The 12,062-nt window shown below is 45.6% G+C and overlaps 1 protein-coding gene across 6 annotated transcripts in view; it reads left to right on the top strand.

The window, feature by feature from the left end:
- arhgef18b (Rho/Rac guanine nucleotide exchange factor 18b) overlaps positions 1–12,062 on the top strand; it is a 209,846-nt gene that overhangs the window by 127,591 nt on the left and 70,193 nt on the right. The window lies entirely within an intron of this gene.

Genomic DNA, 12,062 nt, shown 5'->3' with positions numbered 1-12,062 from the left:
CAGCACCCTCTGCCTCCCCCCTACCCCTCCCGCTTCCCTGTCCCTTCTCCGTTCCCCCCTCACCAGTGGAGCAAATTGGCTGCAGCAGACATTTAAAAAAACGATGGTAATTGTGGAAACTTAGCTGCGGGAGATCAAGGGTAGTTTCAGGCTTTGACAGCAGAAGCATCATGCTAACACAGATTGTATCTCCCTCTGCAGGGCAATGTTACTAAAGCTAGGATCACTGAAAACAGACTGCAGCTGGAAACCTTTATCCAAAACCTACTCAGGCCCCACTTCACTCTCCTTCCCTCCAACATTGTTCTGATAGTTTATTATGTTTTTTTCTCTCCTAATGGTTTTTTGGATCTGGCTGCGAGGTCTGGCAGAGGTTTCTTGCCACTTTTCAGCTTTCTAGTTTTCATGTTGTTAAGGCCAGTATTAAAATCATTAACCGTGAATGCCGCTGACTATTAAATCTATGTGCTTGTTCTTAGAGCCTTCACCCTTCATTTCTCCAGGAATAAATCTGAGCTCTTGAGTGGCTGCATAAGCTCTCACAGCCACTGTTTGGAAGAAAGACAGGGGGCTAGGGGAACGAGAGGGGTGGGGGTGCTTTCTGGAGTTCTGTGTGATATGTAGCCTTCAACTGACCCCACTAAAACACACAATCTGGTCACTGTCACATCGCTGTCTGTAGGATCTTACTGTGTACAAGTTGGTTGCCGGGTGTTTCTGACATTGTAGCAGTAACAGCACTTCAAGAGGACTTCACTATAAAACACTTCAGGAATGTCCTGAGGCCGAGACAGACGCTACTGAAATGCAAGTTCTTGCTCGATCTGTTGATCTCCTCCAGCACTTTTCCATGAAACAGAATCATCCAGATCTTCACCGACTTAATCCATTCACAGGAAGTGGGCAGCTCTGGCAAAGCTAGTGCCTACCTCCCCCAACTCGCCCACCCCCCCATCCCAAACTGATTGGTTTGCTCCACCATTTCAGAGGATGGTGAGTGGTTTTGAGGGAAACGGAGGTGGTCTTCTCATGTACACATATATGCACATGTTCACATACATGTTCTCATGTACACATACATGTACATGTTCCCTGAACTGTATCGCTGTGGATATGGAGTCACACACAGGCCAGACAGGATAAGGATGGCAGATTCCCTTCCTTAAAGGGCGATGGAGCACTAGATGATCACTGTTACTGAATCATGGCATTGTTACAGTACAGCAGGATGCCATTCGGCCTGCCATGTCTTGGTGATGGCCTCATGGTATTATCGCTAGACTATTAATCCCCAGGTAACGTCTGGGGAGCAGAACAGTCTTGACTATACTTAACAACCAGTCCTGATAGCCCTCTGTGGTAAAGAATTCCACAGATTCACTCCACACCAAGAGAAGAGACTCCTCCTTAGATCTAAGCTCTGCAGTCCTGTCAGATCCTGGTGTAAATAATGGAAGACAATTAAACCATTCATTGGAGGACATTTCCCTATCCCCAATGATTGGGAAGCCCAGCAAACCAGTGCAAAAACTTATACCTGAGCCTGTCCACCATCTACAAGGGAAAGGTCAGGGGGGTGATTACATATTTTCCATTTACCTGGATGGGTGCAGCTCCAACTACACTCAAGAAGCTTGGCATCATTCAGGACAAAGTAGTCACATTGATCAGCCCCCTTTCACCTTGAATATTCACTCTCTTCACCACTGATGCACAGTGACAGTAGTATTCACCATCTATAAGATGCATTGCAGAAATTCACCAAAGATCCTCAGACTGCACTTTCCAAATCCACAACCACTACTATCAAAGAGGACAAGGGCAGCAGATACATGAGATCACCACCCCCTGTAAGTTCCCCTCCAAGCCACCCGCCATCCTGACTTTGAAATGTATCACCGTTCCTTCAGTGTCACTGGGTCAAGATCCTGACTCCCTATCGGGGTACCTACACTCTAAGGACAGTCAGGCAGCTTCTCAATGACAATTATGATGGGCAATAAATGTTGGCCTAAATAGTGACTTCCACATACCATGAACAAATAAACAAAAGAACTGCACTCTGAGGTATTCTAGCCGTTGGAGCGGTTGTTCAAAAAGAAGGCCCCCGCCATCTTAGGTGGCACGGTGGCTCAGTGGTTAGCACTGCTGCCACACAGCACCAGGGTCCCAGGTTTGATTCCAGCCTCAGGCAACTGTCTGTATGGAGTTTGTACATTCTCCCTGTATCTGTGTGGGTTTCCTCCCACAGCCCAAAGATGTGCTGGCCAGGTGAATTGGCCATGCTAAATTGCCCATAGTGTTAGGTGCATTAGTCAGAGGGAAATGGGTCTGGGTGGGTTACTCTTCGGAGGGTCGGTGTGGACTTGTTGGGCTGAAGGGCCTGTTTCCACACTGTTAGGAATCTAACCTTCTCAGTGCAACTAAAGGATAAAATAGAATTTTACTCTAAATCCAGCTGCCAATCAACCCAGAGCTCATTCCACAACACAACCACATCTCAAGCGAATTTCCATTGAGTCCAATGAGAGGGAGGTGTTGGTGTATTGGTAATTTTGTTGAATTAACTATCCAGCACTCCAGTCTAAAACTCTGGGTCATAGTTTCAAATCCCAGCCGGTAAAAGGTGAAATTTGAATCCAATACAATCTGGATTGAAACCATAGCTGAACAGTAACTGTTATTAGCTACCCGTCTGGTCCACTGACCTTCTTAAGAGAAAGAAAGTTGCCATCCTTACCTGCTGAAGCCTACATGTGACTCCAGACCAACAGCGATGTAGCAGACTCTTACCTGCACGATGGCTTAGTGGTTAGCACTGCTGCCTTGTAGCACCAGGGACCTGGGTTTGATTCCGCCCTCTGGCGACAGTCAGTGTAGAGTTTGCCCATTCTCCCCGCGTCTGCGTGGGTTTCCTACAAGCGCTCCAGTTTCCTCCCACAGTCCAAAGATGTGCAGGTTAGGTGAATTGGCTATGCTAAATTATCCATAGTGTTAGTCAGGGGTAAATGTCGGGAAATGGGTCTGGGTGGGTTACCTTTCGGAGGGTTGGTGTGGACCTGTTGGGACAAATTGCCTGTTTCCACACTGTAGGGAATCTAACTACCCAAGCAAGCCAAACAAATTAAGGGTAATTATGGCTGGGCAATAAATGCTGGCCCAGCCAGAGGCACCCACACCCCATGTATGAATTTAAAAGATACTGAGTTTTCTTCCTTCATGTTTCTGGAGCTTTTGCTCTGTCTTACATCTTTACCTGTGCCTTCAACACTAATGTTTTGGCTCTTCAGCTATTGTATTGCTCTAGTAAACCACCTTGGTTCAAGGGCAGTTAGGGATGTTGGCCTTTTCAGTGTTGCCCACATTTATCATAGAGGAAAATAGATAGCAAGGGCAATGCCACTAGACTGACAGGATAATGACATAGTCAGGGTCAGACGTTGTGAAGGGGTCAAAGGAGGATGGGGGCAGAGGGACCATCATTTGTGACTTTGAACAGGGTTGTCCACGTGGCTGTCTGCATATCAGGGAGGGAGATCATGATCGGAGAGGTATAAATGTAGGATGTGGGAGATGGTAGGCCTGGATTTGGGAGGCAAGCATGTGGAGGAATGGTTTTTGCCATGAAGTTTGGAAAGTCTGGCATCACTGGCCCAGATTCTGGTCATCAATGTACTGAATGACTCAGTTTGGATCATTAAGAGAGTTAGGAATGAGGTGTGGTAATCCTTTCGGAATGCTGCCCATCCCTGCTCTTTGGTTTCAACACATTATCAGAACACATGAACAAACCACAGCGAGAAAAAGATCCAGATGGTCCATTTAAACCATTTCTCAAACCAATACAGGTATTTGATTTATTTGTCCATGGGGTGTGTGCCGTGCTGACAAGGCCTGCATCTACTACCAACCTGACTTGCCCTTGAGAAGCTGGTGGTGAGCTGCCTTTTTAAAAGCAACTGAGTGGCTTCCTTCGCCACCTCAGGGGGCAGCTAAGTGCCTGGGTCTGGGGTTGGCCAGACCGAGTAAGGACAGCAGATTTCCCTCCGTCAAGAACTTAAGTGAAACAGATGACTTTTTGAGACTTTTTTTGTGGTCCCTATTACTGACACTCGCTTTATATTCCAGATTTGTTTAATTAACTGGAAATTCATTTTAGGTTTAATTTTAAGTACACTGAGTTTACATTACTTCGCTGTCATTGTAGGATTTGAATTTATGCCTCCAGATTATTATTCCAAAACTCTGGATTTTTTTCGATATAACCTATAACCCTGTCTTCAGAATATGCAGGAGTAATGAAGAGTCATATTCTATGTCAGAAGGTTTAGACCATAGCCTATAATATTAGACCATAAGCTTTAGGAACAGAATGAGGTCATTCAGCCCACTGAGCCTTCTCTGACTTTCAATCATGGTTGATATGATTCTCAAACCCATTCTCTTGCCTTCTTCCTGTAACTCTTGATCACCTTACTAATCAAGAACCTATCTATCTCTGTCTTAAATACACTCAATGTCGTAGCCTCCTGTGGCAATGAGTTCCACAGATTCACCACTCTCTGGCTGAAGAAATGCCTCCTCATCTCAGTTCTTAAGGATCGTCCCTTCACCTTGAGGCTGTGCCCTGGGTCCTAGTCTCTTCTACTAGAAGAAACATCTTCTCCATATCCACTCTATACAGGCCAGTCAGTATTCTGTAAGTTTCAATTAGATGCCCCTTCATCCTTCTAAACTCTGTTGAATACAGATGAAGAGCCCTCAAATGCTTCTCACATGACAAGCCCTTCATCCCTGTTATTGTACTGGTAAACTCCTCTGGACCCCCTCAAAAGCCAACACATCCTTCCTTAGATGCAGGGGCCAAAACTGCTCACAATATTCCAAACGCAGTCTAATGGGCGCATTATACAGCCCCAGCAGTACAGCTCTGCTCTTGTATTCTAGCCTTCTTGGAATGAATGCTAATATTATATTTGCCTTCTTAACTGCTAACTGAACCTGCCATATTAACCTTAAGAGAATCCTAAACTAGGACTCCCAAGTTACTTTGCTCTTTAGATTTCTGAAGCCTTTCTCCATTTAAAAAGTAGTTTATGCCTCTATTTTTCCTACCTCACAGTCTCCCACATTCCATCTGCTGCTTCTTTACCCACTCTCCTAGCCTGTCCAAGTCCTTCTCCAGCCTCCCCTCTTCCTCAACACTACCTGTCTGCCACCGATCTTTGTGTCATCTGCAAATTTAGCAACAATGCCCTCAGTTCCTTTGTCCAGATCATTAATATATGGTGTGAATGAATAGTTGTGGTCTCAACACTGACCCCTGTGGAACTCTGCTAGTTACCGGCTGTCACCCTGAAAAAGATCCCTTTATCCCACGCTCTGCCTTCTGCCAGTCAGCCAATCCTCTATAAGATCTAGGTTTGATTGGGAACAATTTAAGGATTAAGTTATAAACTATTCGATGTGAAGCCGGATGGCTGGATTTCGAAGCAGAGTGACACCAAAAACTTGGGTTCAATTCCCGCAATGGCTCAGTGCCCATGAAGGACTCTCCTTCTCAACCTCTCCCCTCACCCGAGGTGTTAGACTTAGACTAACCTTAACCCTATCATAGGTGACCCAGAAGAATAAACCACCACTAGTCATCTCTCTCTATTGGGAGAGCAACCCTATGGTCCTCTGGGTCAATGGCCACTTTACCTTTACATTTTATATGATGTGACACACTTCCATTCCAAAAGATGTAAGATAAGATATTACCTGGGTTAAATTTCTGAGGATCTATTCTCGCACCCACTACCACGTTGAATTATCATTAGAATGATAGAGTGCTGAAGGTAGCCATCTGGCCCATCAAGGCTGATATAACTAGACTAACAATCCAAAAGACTGGGATCTCATGCACCGGATGCAAGGGTTCAAATCTGATCAAGATTTTGAAGCAGATCTGTTTATGATCCAACATTCCTCAACAAGTCACTGGGAATTTGAGGACTCTCACTCTATCCACTGTTTGGATATTTTCGAATCAACCTCTTATTACATGCCTTTGGAGCAGGTGGGACTTGAAGCTGTGCCTCCTGAATCAGAGGTAGGGACAGTATCACTGCACCACAAGACCACTCCCATCATGTCTACACTATCTCTTTGTTTCGTTCTCTCTGTCCCTTTTCCCGTAGTCCTACAACTTTTCCTCCTGCTAAAACTTGCCTTTGATTCTGCAGCAGCACATTCCAGTTCACAGGAATTCACTACAGTAAGAACTTGTCTGCTCTCTGGCTCTTTTACTTAAATTAGAGTCTTCCCCTACCGGCTCTCTTGCCACCAAAAACAATTTCTCCTCGTTCAGTCTTTCAAAATCCTGCCTGACTTTGAACATTTTCATCAAATCTCCCCTTGACCCTCTCTGCTCTCTGGAGAACAATCCCATTGTGGCACACACTGCACACAACTGAAGCCTCTCATCCTCAACACATTCTGATGGTACCGAGTCATACTGATCAGGGAGATCCCACTGATCTTGGACATCATCAGCAAGCTGCTCTGAGGGACCAGAGGTAGGGTGGCAATTTGCAGTGTTACACATGGTCACCAATCCATTGAGCTGGAGAAGAGGGCGAGTGCAAAATGACACTCAGATGACCCCAGTGCAAAGTTTAAATAAGTGGTCATTAGAAGGAAGTGAATGAGGATCCCCACAACAGAACCGTCAGCCAGTGCTCACTCCCTCAACTCACATGAGAATAATTTGAGTGAGGCTTCACAAGACAGTTGCCTTAACTGGAATTGTAGCTTAGCACAAATCACAAATCTGAGAAACTAAACATAAGACTTATTTTTAAATTTAAACAGCGAAGATTCAAATTCTGGAACAGTTGAACGAGACTCAGGAAATGTAATTTACTGCTAAAAGAGAGACCCGTTATTGAAGTGTTTCATCTTGCACTCATCAGGATTTGAATACAAGAATACCTAACTTAGAAAGTGAACAACAACTTATACAGAACCAGAAGAGTGCTGATTGGTTGGAGCATGCTTGGCAGGAGATGCAACAGAAACTATCAACAGTCACATAAAAATAATAAATCAGAACAAATCTGTAAATATATCTGGGGAAAGGTAGTATATCTGGAAAGCATGTTTAGGAAAAGTTGTCAAACTTTTAGTAAGGGAAGGTGCAGCTAGGGTCTTTTTTTAAATTACTATGCAATCAGCAGTGATTACATTTTAAAAGTAGCTATGAAATCCTTTGGACTGTTCTGTGATCATAAAAGATGCTATACAAATGTGTGTGCAAATGGGGAGGGTATGTTCCTTATTCTTTCATAGACATAAGTGGCACATCATTAGCACCAGGGACCCAGGTTCAATTCCAGCCTCAGCTGACTGTCTGTATGGAGTTTGCATGTTCTCCCCATGTCTGCGTGGGTTTCCTCCTACAGTCCAAAGATATGCAGGTTAAGTGGATTGGCCATGGGAAATGCAGAGTTACGAGAATGGGGTGGGTCTGGGTGGGATGCCCGTTTGAGGCTCGGTGCAGACTTGACGGGCCAAATAGCCTCTATCGATACTATATGATTCGTTCTTTAGGGGCATTATTTATAGGTCATTTCAGTTGGCATCTAAGAGGAACTGGGTTATTGCTGCGACAAATTATCAATCCCAGATGTTATAAATTGAATTACTGAAATGGTCAGATTTGAACCCCTGTCCCCAGAACATTAGCCTACCCTTTGGATCACTAGTCCAATAGAATGACCAGTGTGCCACCATCTCCCACTTCATGTAAAAAAAAAGAAGTGTGCATACTGGAAATCTGAAACAGAAATTGCTGGAGAGCTCAGCAGGTCTGGCAGCATCTGTGAAGAGAAAGCAGAATTAACATTTCAGATCCAGAGATCTTTCTTCAGTGAACTTATGTTACTTTACATTTCTCTCTTCACAGATGCTACCGGATCTGCTGGACTTTCCCAGCAATTTCTATTTTTGTCCCACTTTGTGTGTTTTTATCCTTATTCTTCACGTTCTCTGCCTCAGGACATGTTTGACACACAGTTCTGTAATCTCCATCACAGTAAGATCTTGAATTCAGGAGAAAATGAGGACAGAGATCAGAGTCAAGAGTGTGGTGCTGTAATAGCTTATTCCTGATGAAGGACTCTTGCCCAAAACATAGATTCTCCCGGTTCTTGGATGCTGCTGAACCACAGATCTTGAGTTCACCCCAGTCACAGGGAACAGGGATTAAATTCTGTCTGATCTGATCCACATCAGATGTTCTGCCTACTGGGCCAAGCGGAGAACCTGGAAGGAGAAACCAGTCAAACTTGTAGAAGAGACAAGCTGGTCCAACTTGTCTTGCACACTTCAAAATTGAGGTCCCAGTACATTCATTTCAAAGTCTTACTGTTTCTTCCCTCTGGGAAGTTGCTGTGGCAACGCATGCATGTTGTAGCCTGGAACTGTGGTAGAGGCTCCAATTTATTAACTCTCTCAGTCTTACTACCTATCATTTGCATTGCGTCAGAAAGGTTTACAAGTTGACATACAACCTAATTGGCCATGTTTCATTGGCCACTGAATCCTGGAGTGAGCCTCGAATCTAATGGCTCAGAGACAGAGACCATAAGACATAGGAATAGAAGTAGGCCATTCAGCCCATTGAGTCTACTCAGCCATTCAATGACATCATGGCTGATCTGATAATTCTCCACCCCATTTTCCTGTCTTTTCCCCATATCCCTTGATTCCCTTAATGATTAAGAAATCTGTCTATCTCAGGTTTAAATGTACCTAATGGCCCAGCCTAGACTCTAACAACATCTTAAATTTGGATGGATTAATAAATTGGAGGCTCTACCATAGCTCCAGGCTACAACATGTATACGTTGTCACAGCAATTCAGACTTCTCAGAGAGAAAAACCAATAATACATTGAAATGAATGTACTGGGACTTCAGTTTTGAATAGTGCAAGACAAGTCAGATCAGTATGTCTCATTCACCGGTTTTACTGCTCTTCTTGGGATCCAGTTGATTCAAACCAAAACAGAAATTACTGGAGAAACTCAGTGGATCTTGCAGCATCTGTGGAGAAAGGAACAGCACTCTGAAGGGTCACTGGCAACGCTGATTCTCTCTTCAAAGATGCTGCCAGGCTGATTGAGTTTCTGCCACACTTTCTGTTTTTGTTTGTTTCAGATCTCCAGCATCCCCTTTATTGTTTTATTCCAATTGGTTGAGTAGCTGGTGTAGATCAGATTGCATACGATTGATGGAACACATGATGAATTTCTCCCCTTGTGTGCATGTGTGAGAACATATAAAGTTAACCATGGGAGACCTTCGGAAGAAACTGACTTGAAGCAAGCTCCTGTTCAAAGAGAAACAATTCCTTGAGAACACCTGTTGGCAAGGGAAAGTATGGAAAAGGAACTTGAGATAGTAGTATCAGCAACCTCAATGCCCAAGATCAATTCTATCCCCAGAAATACATGCCAAATACATGTATGTGTGTTTCTGGGTTTTCTTCATTTGTTCATGAAATGTGAACATTGCAGGCCAGACCAGTATTTGAGGCAACCATGTTGTTGTGGGTCTGGAGTCACATATAGGCCAGACTGGGTAGGGACCTAAACGGCATTATTGATCCAGATGTGACAATCAGCAAAGGTTTCATGGTCACCATTAGACTCTTAATTCCAGGCTTTTATTGGGGAGTTTGAAACTGGGTCTCCAGAACAGTACCTAAACCTCTAGATTAATAGATTATTGATAATTCCATTAGGCCATCGATTCCCCACGTCTGTGGGTGTTTGTGTTTATGTTTGTGAGGTGTATGTGTTTGTGGGAAGGGGTGGGTAGTAGTGTGTGTCCCTTTAAATTCCCCGCAACACTTCCGGGTGGACTGCCCCTTTAAGCGATGGTATGTTGTGATATGCAGATTTTATGCAAATAGGCGGCGGCTCCCAGAATCCCTTGCGGGTGGTTCCCGGGAGAGACGGGGACGGGGAGAGAGCGTGTGGCCGGATCCTGGACACCGGGCACAGAGACCCCGGACCTGGTGCCGACACCACCCCGATAGCCGCTCCCGACAGGTAAGGGCAACCAAACCGGGCGTAGCGGCCGGGGCGCTACCGGCAGCGGGGAGTGTCCCCAGGGTCTAGGCCCCGGTCCCCGTCTCCCCGAGAGAGGACCCCGGCACTTGGTTCCGCCTGGAGGGCGGTGGGTGCAACTGTGTTTGCAGTCCCCCTTCACCGTTAGGCGGGGGGGGATCTTTCAGTGTGGGCCGAGGAGCAGCCTTGTCACTAACCCCCTGGGTCTAAGATACTCCACTCCATCCCAACCAAACACCCTGTGGTCTCCCCACTTCCTCTCACTCCCCAGTAACCCCTATGTGCAAGCTCTGTCACCTTGTGCTATTCCATCCACCTCATCCTACTGCCCCTCTGAAACCCATCCTGCCCTACCTTCTCCCACCTCCCGACCCCACCTCCCCCTGGACCCACCTTGCCCCACCCTCCTCGGACCCACCTTGCCCCACCTCCTCCTGGACCCACCTTGCCCCACCCCCCCACCTCCCCCTGGACCCACCTCGCCCCACCCCCCCACCTCCCCCTGGACCCACCTTGCCCCACCCCCCCACCTCCCCCTGGACCCACCTTGCCCCCCCCCTCCTCGGACTCACCTTGCCCCACCCCCCACCTCCCCCTGGGCCCACCTCGCCCCACCTCCCCTGGACCCACCTTGCCCCTCCACTGGACCCACCTTGCCCCTCTGGACCCCACCTCGCCCTGTGTCCTCCCTGAATCCTATCTTTCCCCTACCCTAAACCCTATCTTACTGCCTTCTCCCTGGCCCCCTATTTTATTTGCAAACCCTTTCTCTAGCCATACTGCCTCTTCCCCACTTGCCCTCCAACTGCACCCCTTCCTGTCAAGTGTCCTTGACTCATATTTGGCTCTTGAGCACCTTCGCAAGCATATTATCTACTGATTTATTTCATTGCTGTTTATTGGCATGTGCTGTGTGCAGATTAGTTTCTCTGTTTATCATGTTGCAGAGACTGATATCAACACTGCACCACAGTCAGTTAATATTTCGGAGATTTAGGCTAATCTCTAAAAATTTATTGGGAGAATGGGTAGTCACTGGCTAGGCAATATTTATTGCTCACTCATCCTTTTTAAAGATGATGGGGAGCTGTGCTGGGAACATGGGTTCAAATCCCACCATGGCATTCAGTGAATAAAATATAGAATTCAAAGCTAATTTCAGAAGAAGACACTCATTGTAAAACTCCACCTGGTTCACTAATGTCCTTTAGGGAAGGATCTGTGCCATTTTTATGCAGTGGCCTACACAGCAACGTGGTTGACTCTTAACTGAAATAGCTTAGTAAGTTATGGAAGCTGTATATCAATACAGGCAATTTTCTTTTGAAGTACCTAACAGCTAGTTGGTACCTCCTGAAGTGTATTCATTGTTGTAACAACATCCAATTTGTGCAAAGCAGCCTCTGACAAACAGCAAGGTCATGATGAAAGCCGAAGTTTCTGGAGAAACTCAGCAGATCTGGCAGCATCTGTGCAGAGGAAACTGTTAACTTGTCAAGTCTAGTGACCTTACTTCAGTGCCTCTCTTCACTCAGCATCTGCAGTTCTTTGTTTTATTTAAGCAAGGTGATAGATAATGACTGGATAATCTGTGTTCATGGTGTTGGTTGAAGGTTAAATGTTGGCTAGGGCACTGGGGTGAGCTCTTCAGTACCATGGGATTTTTATATTGAGAAATTAACCTCATCTGAAAGCTAACATTTCTGAGAGAGCAGTATTGCTTAGTTACTGTCTTTGGAGTGCCAGCCCAGAATTTTGTGCTGACATCTCCAGAGTGAGAGTTGAACCCATAACCTTGGTGCAGGTCGGAGCACTACCTACTGATCCCAAACTGATGTTTCTATCATGTTTCTGTGCCAAAAAACAATAATGTTAGTACATGTCAGACAAATGCATTGCAAGAATTTTCCGTTCTGGATAAACTTGCATCTGCTGCAATTTGCTC

Source organism: Chiloscyllium plagiosum, unplaced genomic scaffold (genome assembly GCF_037043375.1).
Source record: "Chiloscyllium plagiosum isolate Xiang-an unplaced genomic scaffold, Cpla_swu_hap1 HiC_scaffold_28, whole genome shotgun sequence".
NCBI classification, from domain to species: domain Eukaryota; kingdom Metazoa; phylum Chordata; class Chondrichthyes; order Orectolobiformes; family Hemiscylliidae; genus Chiloscyllium; species Chiloscyllium plagiosum.
The sequence above is the reverse complement of the archived record's forward strand: the minus strand, read 5'-3'. Positions and strand labels throughout refer to the sequence as shown.